Source organism: Arachis ipaensis, chromosome B3 (genome assembly GCF_059453495.1).
Source record: "Arachis ipaensis isolate K30076 ecotype BB chromosome B3, ASM5945349v1, whole genome shotgun sequence".
NCBI classification, from domain to species: domain Eukaryota; kingdom Viridiplantae; phylum Streptophyta; class Magnoliopsida; order Fabales; family Fabaceae; genus Arachis; species Arachis ipaensis.
Window position 1 is genome coordinate 15,115,327 of NC_142438.1, and position 16,384 is coordinate 15,131,710.

The following is a 16,384-nucleotide window of genomic DNA, read 5'->3' on the forward strand; positions in this document are numbered from 1 at the left end:
AAACCCTACAAAATAATCACAACCAAACTCTAAACCAAAAGGGTGATAACTCATAGAGAAAATTGAAAATAAAAACTAAAGACATCAATTAACAAAAGAAACAAAATCCTAATTAATAGCAAAAACAAGCAAACAACCTAAAAAGTATTTATTCACACTATTCAAATATTTACAACAACCAAAATATAGCACTCATGACGCTAGCTCCCCGGCAACGGCGCCAAAATTTGACAATGACCGAATTTCATGGGTTTGAATTTTCACACTAAAAATATGATTGACGTTGCAAGTATAGTCAAAATCCAACTATTGATCATCAGTCAAATTATAATCCTAAAGATGTCACAATCAACACAAAATAACCGGGAGTTTTAAATCCCAGGTCGTTCTCTCTAGGAACTAGTGCCGACAAGTGCACACAATTTTGGTTGTGAGGAAGCCAAGGATGTTTTCAATGATAAGGAAGCAAGCAAACAAATAAAGAGATAAAAGAACAAGACAAAATTGCAATTAATAAACTAATGAAAGAACAAAAGAACTATATATGTATGTAATATAAACAAGTAAACTATAAAGTGATGGAAAATTGGTTCAAAACATAAATGAAACCTTGACTTGGGATGAGTTATGGAATCTCTTCCTTGCCATAACCACAACTATGATAATTATCATGAGTTAATCTCGCCTAGTTAACCCCAAACATCGAGGGGTAAGTCAAGCAAGCATAAGTGACCTTAATCCATAAGTCCTAACCAACTTACCAAACTAGTTGATAAAAGGCTAGCTTTAATGGAAACAAGAATCAACTAACTTCTCAAGAACTATCACTAAACGTTGGATATTATGGCTCTAGTAATCCATAGACTCATTTTTTCCTAGTCAAGGGGTGGAAATCTACCCCATAACTAAGCTTGGCATTTCATCAAACACATAGAGGGCATAAACATAAAACATGGAAAAATTGGAAAAATGGTAAAAGCTATGAATCATAAATGATCAAAATCAATAAAAGCAACTCAAAAAAATATATAAAAGCCATTAAACATCAAATTAAACAACTAGAAATCCAAAATTGCAAAACTATATAAATTGGCAAGAGAAATGAAAATAGATAAAAGTGTAGAACAAGTGATGTAATTAAGAGAGAAATTAAGGAAATACTTACAATGCAATTGCTATAATCCAAAATCAAACTTGAAGTATAAAATGCTACAAACCCTAATTAAACCCAAGAGAGAATTTTCTATACTACACTACTCCTACTCCTACTATGTGTTTTTTCCTAATCTAAAGTGAGCTCCCCTTGCTATGTGTTGTTGCTCCCTTAATATAGCCTCTTGAACCAGCCTTTAGCACTTCAGAAATGGGCCTAGAGACCCCTAAAACTGCGCAGCACATGACTTTTTAATGGAGGCATGCCCTGGGACCTGTGCGGACGCACAGACGTGTGTGTCCGCACACTCTGTGGAAATTCTCGACCTGTGCGTTCACACAGAAGGTTGTGCGCACGCACACCAGGCGATGCTTGATTGGACGCGCGACGTGGCCCATGCACACGCGTGGCTCTAATTCGATGGCTGTGCGTACGCACGCATGTCTGTGCGCACGCACACTAGGCTGAGCTATTCTTCTTTGTTTTCTTCATGTTTTCTCCCTTTTTGCATGCTTTCTTCCACTTCGACCAACCCATTCTTGCCTCTAGGACCTGAAATCACTCATCAAACATATCACGGCATCGAATGGAATAAAAGTGGGATTAAATTGCTCAATTTAAGCACAAAAACGCATGTTTTCATATTTAGGTTCAATCTACGGATCAAACACAAAGTATGCTATCTTAGTGAATAAGTGTGAGTTTATATGATGAAATCCATCCAATTCAAGCTAAAATATATCGTCAAATATGGACTCATCAGTTTCCTAAGAAGAAGCATGTTGTTGTAACTAATCTGCATGTATCTGGCCACCCAGCCCAGTCCGAAGTTGGAGTACGCAGTGATACACAAGTCGGATGATGCTGGAAAGAATAGACCTCGAGTAGGGCGAGCTTTAGATATTTCAACACGCACAGCATAGCTTGATGATGAGCAATGGTGGGACAATCAAGACACTGGCTCAGCTTTCTAACAGCAAAGCTAATATCAGGCCTTGTGTTGGTCAAATAAAGCAATCTTCCAACCAATCTTCGATAGAAGGACACATCTTGAAATAGTGCTGCATAATCTTTTGACAACTTGGTGGAGTAATTCATGGGCATTGTGACAAGTTTGGCATTGAGCATGTCATATTCGGAGACCAATTCAAGGACATAATTGCACTGGTACAATGCAATACCTTTGCTGCTGCGTGCCACTTTCATCCCAATGAGGTACTTTAGTTTTCCTATATCTTTGATCTTGAAAGCATCATCAAGTATTTTCTTGATCCTATTTATCTCGTTTAAGCAATCTCCAACAAGTACCAAGTTATCCACGTACTCTAGTATTGCTGTGAAGGTTGAATTTGAAGCTCGAGTAAACAAAGCATAGTCATGCTTTGATTGTATGTAACCGGAAGCACTAAGTTCGGAACATAGCTTTTCATGCCACTGCCTACTGCCTGCTTTAACCCTACTAGTCTAAAAGAATCATACCAAAACATTCATTTGAATGTGATAAGCTAAAAGGGAATGGAAGGTGTTTCTGCCTTGCATAATGGCACGCATCACAAGATTTGGACAATTTAACTTTATTCATTGAATCAATGGATAGATACAATTGTTGCATTACATCCAATCTATTAGGTAGGACATGCTACAACCTAAAATGCCACAATCTGCTCTAAAATTTTAGTCATACCTTCATTTATTCGCTTGTCATCCTGTGATGAATTAATGCAATGTGAATTATGCTTTGTGCTTTATTGTTTTTCACAGTATATAGTCCATTTTGTAGTTTAGCTGCACCAATCATCATTTGCGTTTGATAATCTTGAATCTCACATCCAAATCTGTTAATCATAAACTGGTAGTCTAGGCATTTAATTAGTGAGAGACATATATTAAATTGTAAGCAAATTAAGGCAAATACAATACATTGGTCAGACACACTAATTCTAAAAATATAACTGTACCCGCAATATGTGAGGTTAAGATGCAGTTATTGGGTAGTCAGACATATATTTAATTTGTTTATATGTGTGAAATTGATTTAAGTTGTATGTGACATGAATGGCCCCTATGTTAACGACCCAGGGAACTCCTTGACACCTCTCAATGATCATGATTATGTCATTATCTTGAGCAGAGTTCATAACCTGATTGACACTATGAATTGGTTGAGCTCCATTCTGTTGTAAGAATGTGAGCAAGACCTTCTTTCGCTCTGAAGTAAACTCTACATTTAAACCTTCACCATTCTCTTCATATAAAGATATCTCATTGCTTGTTGTTTTTTGTTCATCTTCATCAATTTTCTCAGATGAAATGTTATTGATCTTGGCCACTTCTTGACGCTTTGAATCTTTCAAGTGTGGTGGAAACCCATGCTTTCTATAGCAAGTATCAACTAGGTGCCCGATTTTGCCACAATAGGAGCACAGTTTGTTCGAATTTCTGCCACTTCCATAGCTTCTCCCCCCAGTTCTGACCCTAGCACGGCCTCTACCTCTCGCTGGTGGTGTTTAAGAGTAGTCGAAACTTGTTATTTCAGCAACACTCATTAGAGTCTTGGTATATTTTAATTATAAAAAAGACAAAATGTCACTAACATTTTGTAAAAGCTCACAACAATGTATAATACATAATTTAGATCATCTTCAAATAATTCACCACTCATAATCCATATATACATAAAAAAGTTCGACATGGCCTCCATTATCAAACTAAAGCTCCGCCCCTGGTGAGGTCATAATAAGGATATTTCAAGGTCTTTTATAGCATATTAAAGTTAGTACCTAATTAAAGACATATCAAGAAGCACAAATCACTCATTCTCTCTCTCTCTCTCTCTCTCTCTCTCTCTCTCTCTCTCTCTCTCTCTCTCTCTCTCTCTCTCTCAGTTAATTTTTCTATTACTGGTCTTAAAGTTATCCTTGGATGTTTAGTTTATGAAATTTGTAATTAATTGTTGCTTTACTCTTTATTTTGTCATAAATTACAAGCAGTGCAAAGAAACACACAAAATAATGATACCTAGTATAGTAATAATTTTTGCATCTAAATGTTAGATTATTTTTAATTTATTTTATTTTGTTAATTTTTGTGCATCTACAATATACGACAATTCAATTTTTTTTAAAAAAATTTCCTACAGAATTCTTCGGCCTATGCATTGCATAGACTTTCTGCTAGTAATTTATATATAATAAGAGAAAATACAGCTTTATAAAGTAGTTTATACTAGTGAATTAATTTTAAATCTTACATTTAAATCTTGAGAGCGGTGAAGTTTTAGCAGTTGATGTTTCATGCATTGTTGCTGTCTTAGTTTGATTAAGCATTTCTCTTCTGCTTTGTAAATATGGTTAATTTCACCTCAACCTCAGGCTTTGCTGGTATTGAGCTTCTTCTGTATTTACATCTGTTGTTTTAGTCTGCCTATAGAAGTTGGTTAGCTGATATAATTCGAATTCTGGATTTTTGTGCAAATGTGAATCATATATAATTTGTGTGTTATGACCATTCTTCTTTTACCTCTTTCCAGTGGGATAAAAACATGTATGATCAATGTTTAATGCTTTTATTTTGCTTTTTCACTTGATTGCATAATATATAGTTCAGTACATTCATTTATCAGTTATGTCAATTTAGAACTGAGTAGTAACACTTCGTTGCTGCATAATTAAAAGATACAAATTTGACAATGTTATTTAAGGGATAAGAGACAAAAATTGTAAAATTGTTTCCAGTTTGCTATAATCTATAATGTTTGCCATGTCACTTGTAGTTTCTTGATCTTAGCTCATTGCAAGCTGCTCTGCCCGATGCACAGTTACAACCCACTTTCCATAGTGGTATTGCCAAACCATGGCTTCCTCAAAATTCAGTTAACTCCTACATCTCCTCTGCTGAACAAGGTAGTCTTCCAAGACTAGTCATGCTGAGGTTTAAACATTCAATTATTATGATTTCTTGGTTTCTATCTCTACTACTGTTAGAATGATCTATTCTCTCACTAGAGAATAATACCATTCAAACATCTGTTGGAAGAGTTTTAACACATTTTAAATGTGTATCATGAATTTTAATTTACTTTTTTTTTTCCATCATTGTATATTGAATTACTGATTTTGATTCAATTATGCAGGTGGTGGTTTGACATCCTTGCCTGCTCAACCACCAAGTTCTCAAATATCGTAAGTCGGCAAATATTCCCGGCTTCCTTTTCCTGCCTTGAATATTTTGCTTGAGATTCTTTGTGACAGATGAATGTGTATATGCCTCATGCTTTATTCTTTGTGCTAAGATGTAAAATCTATTGGCATCTTGAACTTTAGTTATTGTCACTGTTGGAAGAGTATTTATGCATATTGAACTTTAGTTATTGTCACTGTTGGAAGAGTATTTATGAATTTCTGATAGCACCTTCCATACCAAATCCGTCAAATACTGAATTCTTATAATTGATTATCTTTTGGTCATGTTTTTTTCTTGCTTTAAGTTCTTGTGAGGTGGATTTCTACTATGATGATCAAAGACATGCTATGTAATTCTAGTTGAGAGTGAATTTTAGTTGCCAGTTAAGGAAATTTCTAAACATATTTTGTATTCCCTTGTTGATTTTGCTATTTCTGAATTTGATTGTTGTATGAGCTTACTGTTCTTTTTTATTTTCTGCAATAGATGCTCTGTATCCTTTATGCAAAGGGGGAAGGCCTTCTATGACTTCCATTTCAAGACAAGGCTTGTAAAATCCCCAAGCCTTATGTACGATCTAAAGGAAGGAAGTTTGACAGGGCTAGAGGAAGGAGGAACAACAAAGGACATAGGATTTAAGTTGTATTATTTTTGTATTTTTCTTCAGTTTTTAGTTATGGAATTTGAACTCGAGATTTATTTTGTATTTGAGTATTAGTTTTTTAATGTATAAAACAATTATAGTAAAAATTATATGTCACTAATTATTGTTTGATTTGTCTTGTAATAAAAATTGCATACTATATTTGTAGGTTTGGTAATAAAAAAGGACTAAAAAATAATATATTTTGCGGTGGTGAAGGTAAAAATAATTTTTTTTAAAAATTTTGTAAGGCTATTGCCACGCTTCAAAAGCGTGGCCGTATCACTGGCTATCGCCACGCTTCAAAAGAGTGGCCAAATCTCTCTCTGTCGCCACGCTTTGAAAGCGTGACCATATCTCTCTCTGTCGCCATGCTTTAAAAGCGTGGTCATATTTTACATACAAGCGTGGCAAAAAAAAGCGTGGCGATGGGTTGAAAAAAGCGTGGTAATAGAGCAACCGCCACCCTTTCAGAGGTCACCCTTTTAAAAGCGTGGCAGTAGCTCAAAAAGCGTGGCGAAAAGCTATCGCCACGCTTTTTTCAACTTTTTGCCACACTTTAAAAGCGTGGCAATAGAGCTGTTTTCTTGTAGTGTAAAAATCAGTTACCAACTCAATTATTATATAAATATATGTTAGGATATGAAATACAATTAAAAATTTATAAAATAACACACACAAATAGATGATGATGATAATTTTTTTGGTACACATAATTTTTTTGCATGCAAAATACCAATATGATACCTAGTTAAACATGATAAGGAATTACAAGCAAATAATTCTATTTTCAAACCTTACCACTCAATTAATCTTCTTCAATGAGGAGGTTGTTTTTCTCTTTATCTAGTTTCTTCAAGTTATAATACGAGAATATGAAATTATGAATATAACCGTGATTTTAATTAAAGAATATCACTATATTTACCAAACACTACTACGTGCTCTAGCATCTATTTTTTTGTTGTCCAAATAGCTCCGAAGAGAAAGAAATATAACCTACACAAATACCTCAATATCCAAATGAAGAATTTGCTGAAGATCATTTGTCGGATTTAACCAAATCACATTATTAGCGTTGCTCTTAGTCCCATAGTTTGCTAACTAATCTGCGATCTTATTAGCTTCCCATAGGATCCAATCAAAATGAATGACCTATTATCGAAGGAGGAGCTCTTGGATTTTAGACACAAGATCAGCTTCTTCACATATATTATGATAATTAAGATTTTGGAGAAAAATGAAAACATCCAAGCAATCAATTTTACAAATAACATCTTTTACGCCACTCTCCCAAGCCAAGACAAGATCTCTCCCAACCACAAATAGTTCACACATAAATAAAAGCATAACTTTATAGCAATAGTTTGTGCTTCTTGATATGTCTTTAATTAAAGGCATAATATAATTAAAGACATAACTTTATAGCAATAGTTACTATAGTTAGTAATAAAGGCAGTTTTATTTTGATCAGAATGATGCATTAAAATCTAGTTGTAACCAGAATATGCGTCCATAAAACTTAAGGTTTTATAACCTAAAGCATTATCAACTAAAGAATCAATAGATGTTAAAGGATAAGCATTTTTTGGGCAAGCTTTGTTGAGATCGGTGAAATCAACGCACATGCGCCATTTACTGTTGTGTTTTTTTATAATTACCACATTGGCCAGCCATGTCGTAAACCTTATTTCCTTTATAAAACCAGCACTGATGAACATTTTTGTTTCTTCTAAAGATGCTTGCTTTTTCTCAAGGCCAAGGTTACGTTTTTTTTTTTTAGCCATAGATCAGGCTGATGGGTTAAGTGCCAACTTGTGAGAAATGATCGAGGGATGATTTCCGAACATATCAGCAGGAGTCCATGCGAAAAGGTCGACATGTTGTTGTAGGAATTGTTGAATTGAACTCTTTTCCTCCTTGCTAAGAGTTGTGCCTATATAAGTAAAGTTGTTAGGATCATTAGTGAAATATACTTTTTGTAGTTCCTCCATTGGTGTTGGTCGCTCAAGGAACTCAGCTCTCGGGTCAAGGTCTGCAAGTGCAAGGAGCTCATCAGAATTATGGACATTATTCACTTGAGCTCCTATAGCTCGGTTTGGTAGTTTGAGACTGATGTTGTAACAGTGACGAGCTTTACGATAGCCACTGTGAATGGTCGCGATAAGATCGTCCTGCACAGGGAACTGAATACAGAGATGAATTGTAGAGACAACAACGCCAAACTTATTTAAAAAAGGTCGGCCAAGTATTAAATTATAAGGACTAAAACAATCGACAACTAAATATATATTGAACGTCCAAAGTTTTAGATAAAGGATGCTCACCCAGTGTGGTTTGTAACCACACAGATCTCAATACTGGGACATGTTCACATGAGAATCCAATCAGGTCTCCAGTGGAAGGCTGGAGTATATTATTGCTCAGTTTCATTTTTTGGAATGTAGAATAGAATAGAATGTCCGCGTTGCTTCCTGGATCTAGTAACACTTTGCGTACTAAAAGGTCTCCTAGTTGGATGGAAATGACAACCGGATCATCCAGATTTATATTGTTTGTATTGAAATCAGACGTTTGGAATGTCATCTGTGGAAAATGAAGAGGTGTTTTGGTCTCATTCAAATTGCCTTCTACCAAGAGCATAGCTTAGTATGTTCGCTTTTTGGCCGAGCTTGTTGCTCCTCCACCTGCAAAACCTCCAGAAATACAGTTAATAATACCTCATGGTTGGTCAGGATGATTATGAGTCATTTTCTCTTTATCTCGGGAATATTGTCCCGTGGAGGTGTGGTCGGCAAAGGATGTGGCACGTTTTTGTATGTGTCTGCTGATATATTTATCTAGATATTCCTGCCGAGCTAATCACTCTAATAGGTCTTTGGCAATCACACACTCATTAGTAGTGTGTCCATGCATTTGGTGAAAGGTGCAATACTTGGATTTATCCATGTTCTTTGTGTCCTGATAATTCCGGCCTTCCGGGGAGGCTTAACGAGTTTTGAATTTAGGATCTCCTTGATTATGTCGTCCCTTTTGGTGTTAAATTGTGTATATGAGTCATAGCGAGGAGTTAGCTTGAAGGCTTTCTTACTGTCCCGATCTTTATCCTCGTCTTTGCTATTGTGAGTTTTCTCTGATTTTCGAGCTTGGTAGAGTTCCTCAATTTCCATTTGACCTTTAGCCTTCTCACGGAACTCGCCCAGTGTTTTTGGCTTTGCAACCGTGATCGTCTCTTGGAATTTTCCTAGTCGAAGTCCGCTTTTGATGGCGTCCAGACGCACTTCGAGGTGAAGGTCTGGTATAGTATTTGCTACCTTTGTAAAATGAGTAATATAGTCTTTCAAGCTTTCATTCTGTCCTTACTTGATTGTGTTTAAATAATCAGAATCATGTAAATAGATAGAAGACGCAGCAAACTAATCCTCGAAAAATTTTGCTAAGTCCTGAAAACGAGAAATAGAATCTGCAGGCAAAGAACAAAACCAATCAAGTGCAGGGCCATCTAAATAAGTAGGAAAACAACGACACAAAACAGGGTCAGAAGCATCGTTTACTATCATTATAGATCGGAATTTCTTGACGTGCTTTCTTGGATCGCCCAACCCATCATAAGGGGTTAAGCTGGTAGGCAGAGTAAACCTCTTGAGCATTTGAAAGTTCATGACATCTGCAGCGAACGGACCAACAGTATTGTTTGGTTGATTCTCTTCATCGGCTCGCCGACCTTTTTCATGTCACTGGGTTTTAGAGATATGTATTGGGTCAGATTCATGCTCCTCATCTTCGGCTCGTTCATTATGATTGTCATTATTTTCAATCCGAGCATTGCTCAACTCGATTATTTGGTTTGCCATTCTTTGATGCTCTTCCGCCATGCGCTGATTAGCTTGCTGTAACTAAATCACCATCTGAAGTAGTTCAGAGGGTGTGAGAGGCGATTGATCAGCTATAGGTGGATAGAGAAATCTTGAGGCCTAGGAAAGAAGGAAGGAAGGGCTTTATTTCTTAGGGTCCATGGTGGGCCAATTGTTCTTACGTGAGTTAACTGGATATAGCTCATCTTTCCAGTAGCAGGCTCCGAGCTTCTATTTTAGTTCCGAGCTTGTGACTTGAGGGTTCGAGCTTTTCGTCTAGGGAGTATATCTTGGTGCGGAGAGAACAAAAAGGGGAGTGTACCTGCAAAAGACACTCTGATACTTAAGTTAGTTCAATGTATATTCGTATATCCCTATTCAGATAATGCACCTTACCTTTTATATGTGTGAGGAAGTGTTAGCAGTTATGCTTTAGCAATTATTTTTTATTGAAGAGTAGTAATACCATATCAGGACGTTATGATATTTGTTTTGATGTGCGAATCTGAGTTATAATGTTTGGATGAGTTATAACGCTTAGAGCCGAGTTATAACATGCGAAACTGATTTATAGCCTTTTCAAATTGGGTTATAACAGCCATATCACATTCCAAGGTGGCATAGTTCCTAAGCAGTCCGACACCTACAAACAATTAGAGTTTCTAATAATACAACTAAAACCAGCCAAACCCAATTCAGAAACGAGACTAGCATCACAATTAATTTTATAAGAATTATCTGGAGGAGGTTCCTAAGTTAGTTGCTGATCCAAATTCTTAAGAAGATAGTTCTTAGTTGTATACAGTCAAAAGTCATTTGCCGAATTTCTGGCATTGGCAGCAACTTTATCATCAGTCTAAGGGTCATCATAATTAAAGATATCATTGCAACGATGTCTCTAAATCCACCATAAGCCAGCGCCAAACGTAATTCTCTACCACACAAATTTTTTTGGATCCAAAAAACAAAGTTGCTCTCTCCATCAAAATCAAGAATGGATGGATCCAGCAGCCTTCAAATAACTTTAAATTTCTCATAATCTCTAAGGCAATGTTGCACCATATCTTTCTCTAACCTACATCTTAGACAAACATCCATAGCGAAGAGATGGTGTCTAAAACGAAACTTCTCCATTGGAAGAGTCGAATGCAAAGCAAGCCAAATAAGAAACTTAATTTTTTATTGTAGATTAAGCTTCCATACCCATCTCCATCTGTTGTTATCATTCAACCCAAATTTGCTCTTAGCTAGCCACTTCTAATCCTCTCTAGCACCATACTGCTTTGTAGCTGTTGGCCACTAACTCTAACTGGATTCATTACTACCACTGTTTTGGGGACTAAATTGCCGAATAACCAGCTTAATATCTTCTGAAATTGGAGTTGTTAAACTATCAGTGTCCCAAACACCATTCCTCCAAATATCATTAATAGTATAATTTAGCTTAGAAATATTAACATCCAGGAGGAGATCACTCAAAAAATCTATGAGTGTCCAAATATCGTGCCAAAGAGATTGTTAGAGGCTCCCAATTCACCACTTGAAACCATCTTTAAGGATATCAAAGGCTTTAACAATATTTTTTCAAATAGGAGAAGCATTTTGAAAATGGTTGCAACCAAAATCTATTGGATTCCAGAGATATTTTTCTAAGAGAAGCTGAATCCATAGTTTATCCCTATTATTCAAACAATCTCAAACCAGTGTAAAAAAAAAAAAGGAAAAGATTATCATAATGGTATCACAAGTACGAAGCCTTCTTGCAACCTTAGGAGCTCCAATACTATCCCACTTCACCAAGGGCAATCTTTTGTCATTTGCTTGATCTTTCCAAGAAATTTATCTTATCACAAACATAGATGAAGGAAACTTGCATATTATAAAGGAGGGATATAAGTCATGATTTAACCTGACAAAGCCTCCCAGCATTGTTAAGCAAGGATCCCTTCCAATTAGCCAGTTTCTATTGAATATTTTCAATCACCTCCCAAGTTGTTTTTTTAGTTGCTCTATCATGCTCAATATTAATTCCCATATATCTTCCTAAATCTTGAGTAAAAGCAGATGTTAGAGACAACTTTATTCCTTCTCAAGAGAATATGCTTTGAGCATTGCGCCTTTGATTTACTAAAAATCATTTTCATTCATGAGGCCTTGGTGAACATATCCAGAGTCTTCATCACGACTTTTACTTGCTTCGTAGTAGCTTTGCAAAATAAAAGAAGGTCGTTCGTAAATGTTAAATGAGAAATTTTTAAGCCATGCCTCAAAATCAAAACAGGAATCCACGAGCCAGTTCAGATCATATGAGTAACCAGACAAGCCAAATTTTTTATACAGAGTCAAATTCTCCATACAGAGTACAAAGAGGTAAGGGGATATAGGATTCCCATGCCTCAAGCTTTTTTTTTTGGATTAAAATTTTGTAATTTATTACCATTCCAAAGAATAGGGAGAGAAGACGACGTCACATAAGTCATCATAAGACTTACAGTAGAATTGGAAAACCCAAACCGTCTCAAAGATCTCTATAAACCTTAAATTCACTCTATCATACACTTTCTCAAAATTAATCTTAAAAGTCATTATATCTTTTCTTGACTTAGTATTCCTCGTGAAATACATAATCTCCTGGCAATAATGATATTTTTTGTCATGCCTCTACCTAGAATAAAATCTCCTTGAAGAGGTCAAACAATCTCAATTAAAAAAGATTTGAACATGTTAACAAACACCTTAGTCGTGATTTTATAAATCACATTCCACATGTTTATTGGTAAAAAATCTTTTGGAAAAGACATAGACTCCACTTTAGGAATTAAAACAATAAGAGTATCAAAAGCAGTCGACCCGACAAGTTCTCCCGCAAAGGATTTTTGAACAATACGCAAAATTTAATAACATTCAAGAACTCTTTTGTAGAAAAGAGCTTGAAACTTGTCCAGCTCAAGAGATTTGAAGGAATTTATTCCCATAACCATACTACTAACTTCTTCTAAAGTAACAGGTCCACAAGTCTCATCTTGACTAAGTTGAGGGAGAAAAAAATACCCATAGTATCAATATGAATATCTTTTTTCGTAGAAAACAAATTTTTAAAAAAGGAGTTTGTTTCAGCCTCTAAAACCTCAACCTCCAAAGTCCAAGAGCCACCCTCAAGAAAAAGACCATAAATTTTACTTCTCTTATGCCTTACAATGGTTTGAGGTAAAAGAATTTATATTACGATCTCTAAATTTAATCCATTGCTCCATACACTTTTGGTACCACATAAGCTACTCCTGTAAAAGAACAAAATATTTAACTTCTTATGTAAGCCATTCTCTTTAAACTTCAAACTTGGATTCTCATTATTCTCATGAGAAGATCTAAATTTTATTAATCTTTCCCTCTATTGTATCATCATACCAAATTTTAATAAATTTTGTTATATTCAAACTAGATAAATAAATTCTTAACATGTTTTATTATTTGATAATATCCTAAGAAATGTTATTATAAAACAAATTAGGATTAGTATGATTTTAGTCTTTAAGATATAGGCCAATTTTTTTTTTAACTTTTTTTTTGCACACAAAATCGTCCCTAAGGTTCAATGTAATTTTAAAATCGTCATTTGGACCAAAATATTATTCTCTTCTTTTTCTTTTTCTTCTTCTTCTTCTTCTTCATTACATCATATCTTCTTCTTTTTCGTTAGAAGCAAAAATAGAAGAAACAGAAGTAGAAACAGTGGCGACAACCATGGAGCTCGCGAGGAGCAGCGCAACAACGAGAACAAGAAACCAAAGTCCTTTCACTTTCCAAACCGTGTAGTGTGCCTTTTGAGTTTTGACTATTTACGAGGACGACAATGACCATTCTCTGCGCTTCTTCAGGTCTTCTTCAATGCCTTCTCCTCCCTCTTCTTTCCTATTTCCTTTTCAATTCACTTCCTTTTCTCCTTGTTTCTTTTTTTTTTTTTCTGATCCTGGATTAGTTGATTTTGCAGTTGAGTTAGTTCTACTTGTTGATTTGGATGCATTCTTGATTTTTAAGGGAGAATGAATGTTTTGGAGCTAATTCTTTGCTAGATTGCTTGGTTTTACCAATTCAGTAAGCACTGTTAAAATTGTTTGACCTAGCTTGCACAGATTAAATATTGAAACTAAAGAAAATTGAATAAATGTTTGGTCTTGTTGTTCTATTAATGCTGATTATTAGTTCTTATTTCTGGTAAGTGCTTTGTTCTATGGTTACTATGGTTTTGCTCCCACCAAGCTGAAACAAGCTTTCAAGGGGTATTCAATTTTGTGAAGCCTTGCTGAGAATTTGCAGGAAGCTAACTTAGTGTGTGTTTGGATTACAGTTTACAAACGGGAGTTTGAATAAAATTGATTTTGCAAACTTGATTTTGATGAAAAGTAAGTTTGTGTTAAAGTGATTTATGTTTGGTAATTTTTGCATCAAAATGAATTATAGTAAAATAAATATTGTTTGGATTATACTACTCAAAATCACTTTTAGATAAAAAATTACTAAAATAGACACCAACTTAAATAATTTTTGTATATTATCTTATCATTTTAATTTAGATAATTGAATAGATCTTATTAATTAATTCTATAATAAAATTAATATTTATACACTAAAATAAAAATAATATATAAAAATTGGCAAAATATATTTTTAATTAAAACTAACAAAATATAAATTTTAGAGCGTACTAAAAATAATAAAAAAAAATAAATATTTATCTTGGTAGTAATTGAAATAAATAAAAAAAAAATTTATGATATTTTTTTATAGTATATTTTTAGTACTCTTAGTACTCTTTTTTAGTATGCTATAATTTATTATTATTATTATTTACAATTAATTTTTTGTTTAATTTACTTTACCTAATAGAATTAATAAATTATATTACAAAAAGATAATAAAAATAATACAAAAAATTATAATTATAAAAGTGTATAATATCAAATAAATAATTAATTAAAAATAATAAATAATAAATAATAAAAAAAGAGAGTTCATGTAAACAAAAATAATAAGAATTCCATAAATAATATAATAACATGCATAAAGAATAAAGTTGGTAAAAGGTAAATAAAGATGGAGTATTGATGGCTAAAAGTCCGTCGGTGAAACGCAGAAGTTTAAAATTGTAGCTTCTTGTAAACGTGGTTTTGAAAGCAAAATCACTTCTGCGTTTATGAATAAAAAATTTGCCAAACCAAAAATTGAAACTTTCAAGAAGGCTAAACGTGCTTCTTCTCTTGTAACGCGTTTCCCAAACACACCCTTAATGATTGGATTTTGTTTTATTGGTGTAAAGATTTATTGGGTGTTGAAAAATTGTAGTTTTGGTAACTGAATTCCTACAAACCTGTTAAGGTAACGGTTTCAGATCTTCTCCTCTTCTTTTCTTTTTATGTTGTTGAATTTAAAATATTAGATTGCAATAAATGATATTATTGTTGTTTTTGAATTTGAATATTGTATTATTGTTGAATATTGTGTATTGTTGTTGTTGGTATTCCATTAATGACTTTTTTGTAGTTCTTTTTTTTCTATTAATAGTTTATCTGTTTTTTTTATTTTATAATTTTTTTTGTTACGGATAATTTAGTCTAGAATTTTAAGATCTAGATCAAAAGAACGATTTTAAAACTACGTTAAACATTAAAGATGATTTTGTAGGCAAAAAAAATAAAACAGAAAAAAATTTTTAGTCTATATAATTTAGAAATCAAAATCATACTTAACCCAACAAATTATAAAATCGTATTTAACCCAACAAATTATTTTTCTTTAAAATAATATTATTTGGTGGTTTTAAGATGTTTTTGTTAAAGATTTATGTCTCTTATCAAAATAACTTACCAGGTACTTAAATAGAGATCTATTTGTTCTTGTTTAACATATATAGTGTTATGATAGTCACGTCAATTATTTTTTAAAATAATAAAAAATTATTGAGAGTAAAATATTCGATTTAGAATTTATGAATCACGAATATAACTATTAACATGAAAATTGAAGATGATAACTAAAAATTGTTATATGATTACAATATATTTAATTAAATTATTTGATATAATACATGTATATAACTATTATCTTTATGGAAGGAGCAATGCCATTTACTAATGTATAGGGTATTAATAGTTAATATGTAATATCCAACGAGTTATAATTAAAATGGCATAGTCTCCTCATATTTATCTAGAAAATTGTGAGTTTAAAGATAAAAAAAAGTTAATTATAATTATTTTTTATATAATTATATACACAATCAATAAATATAAAAAATAATTATTCTCATTAAAACGATTTTCCTGCATAAAAAATAAATTCATTTTCTTAATGTAATAATCTTGATTTTGGGTAGAGCCTAGGGGTGTGCATGGGCCGGGTGAAACCGGGTTTGATGTGACCCAGACCCGGCCCGAAATATATACCGGGTCTATTTGTTAGACCCGAACCCGACCCTAGACCCGATGAAACCTATACACTTTCGGGCCACGATTATACCGGGTAAAAACCGGGTGAAAACCGGGCCGTTAACAT

The 16,384-nt window shown here is 33.7% G+C and overlaps 1 pseudogene; it reads right to left on the minus strand.

Annotated features, from left to right (window-relative positions):
- Positions 1-7,768: 7,768 nt before the first annotated feature.
- Positions 7,769-10,648, minus strand: LOC148569902 (uncharacterized; annotated as a pseudogene).
- Between the last annotated feature and the right edge of the window lie 5,736 nt (positions 10,649-16,384).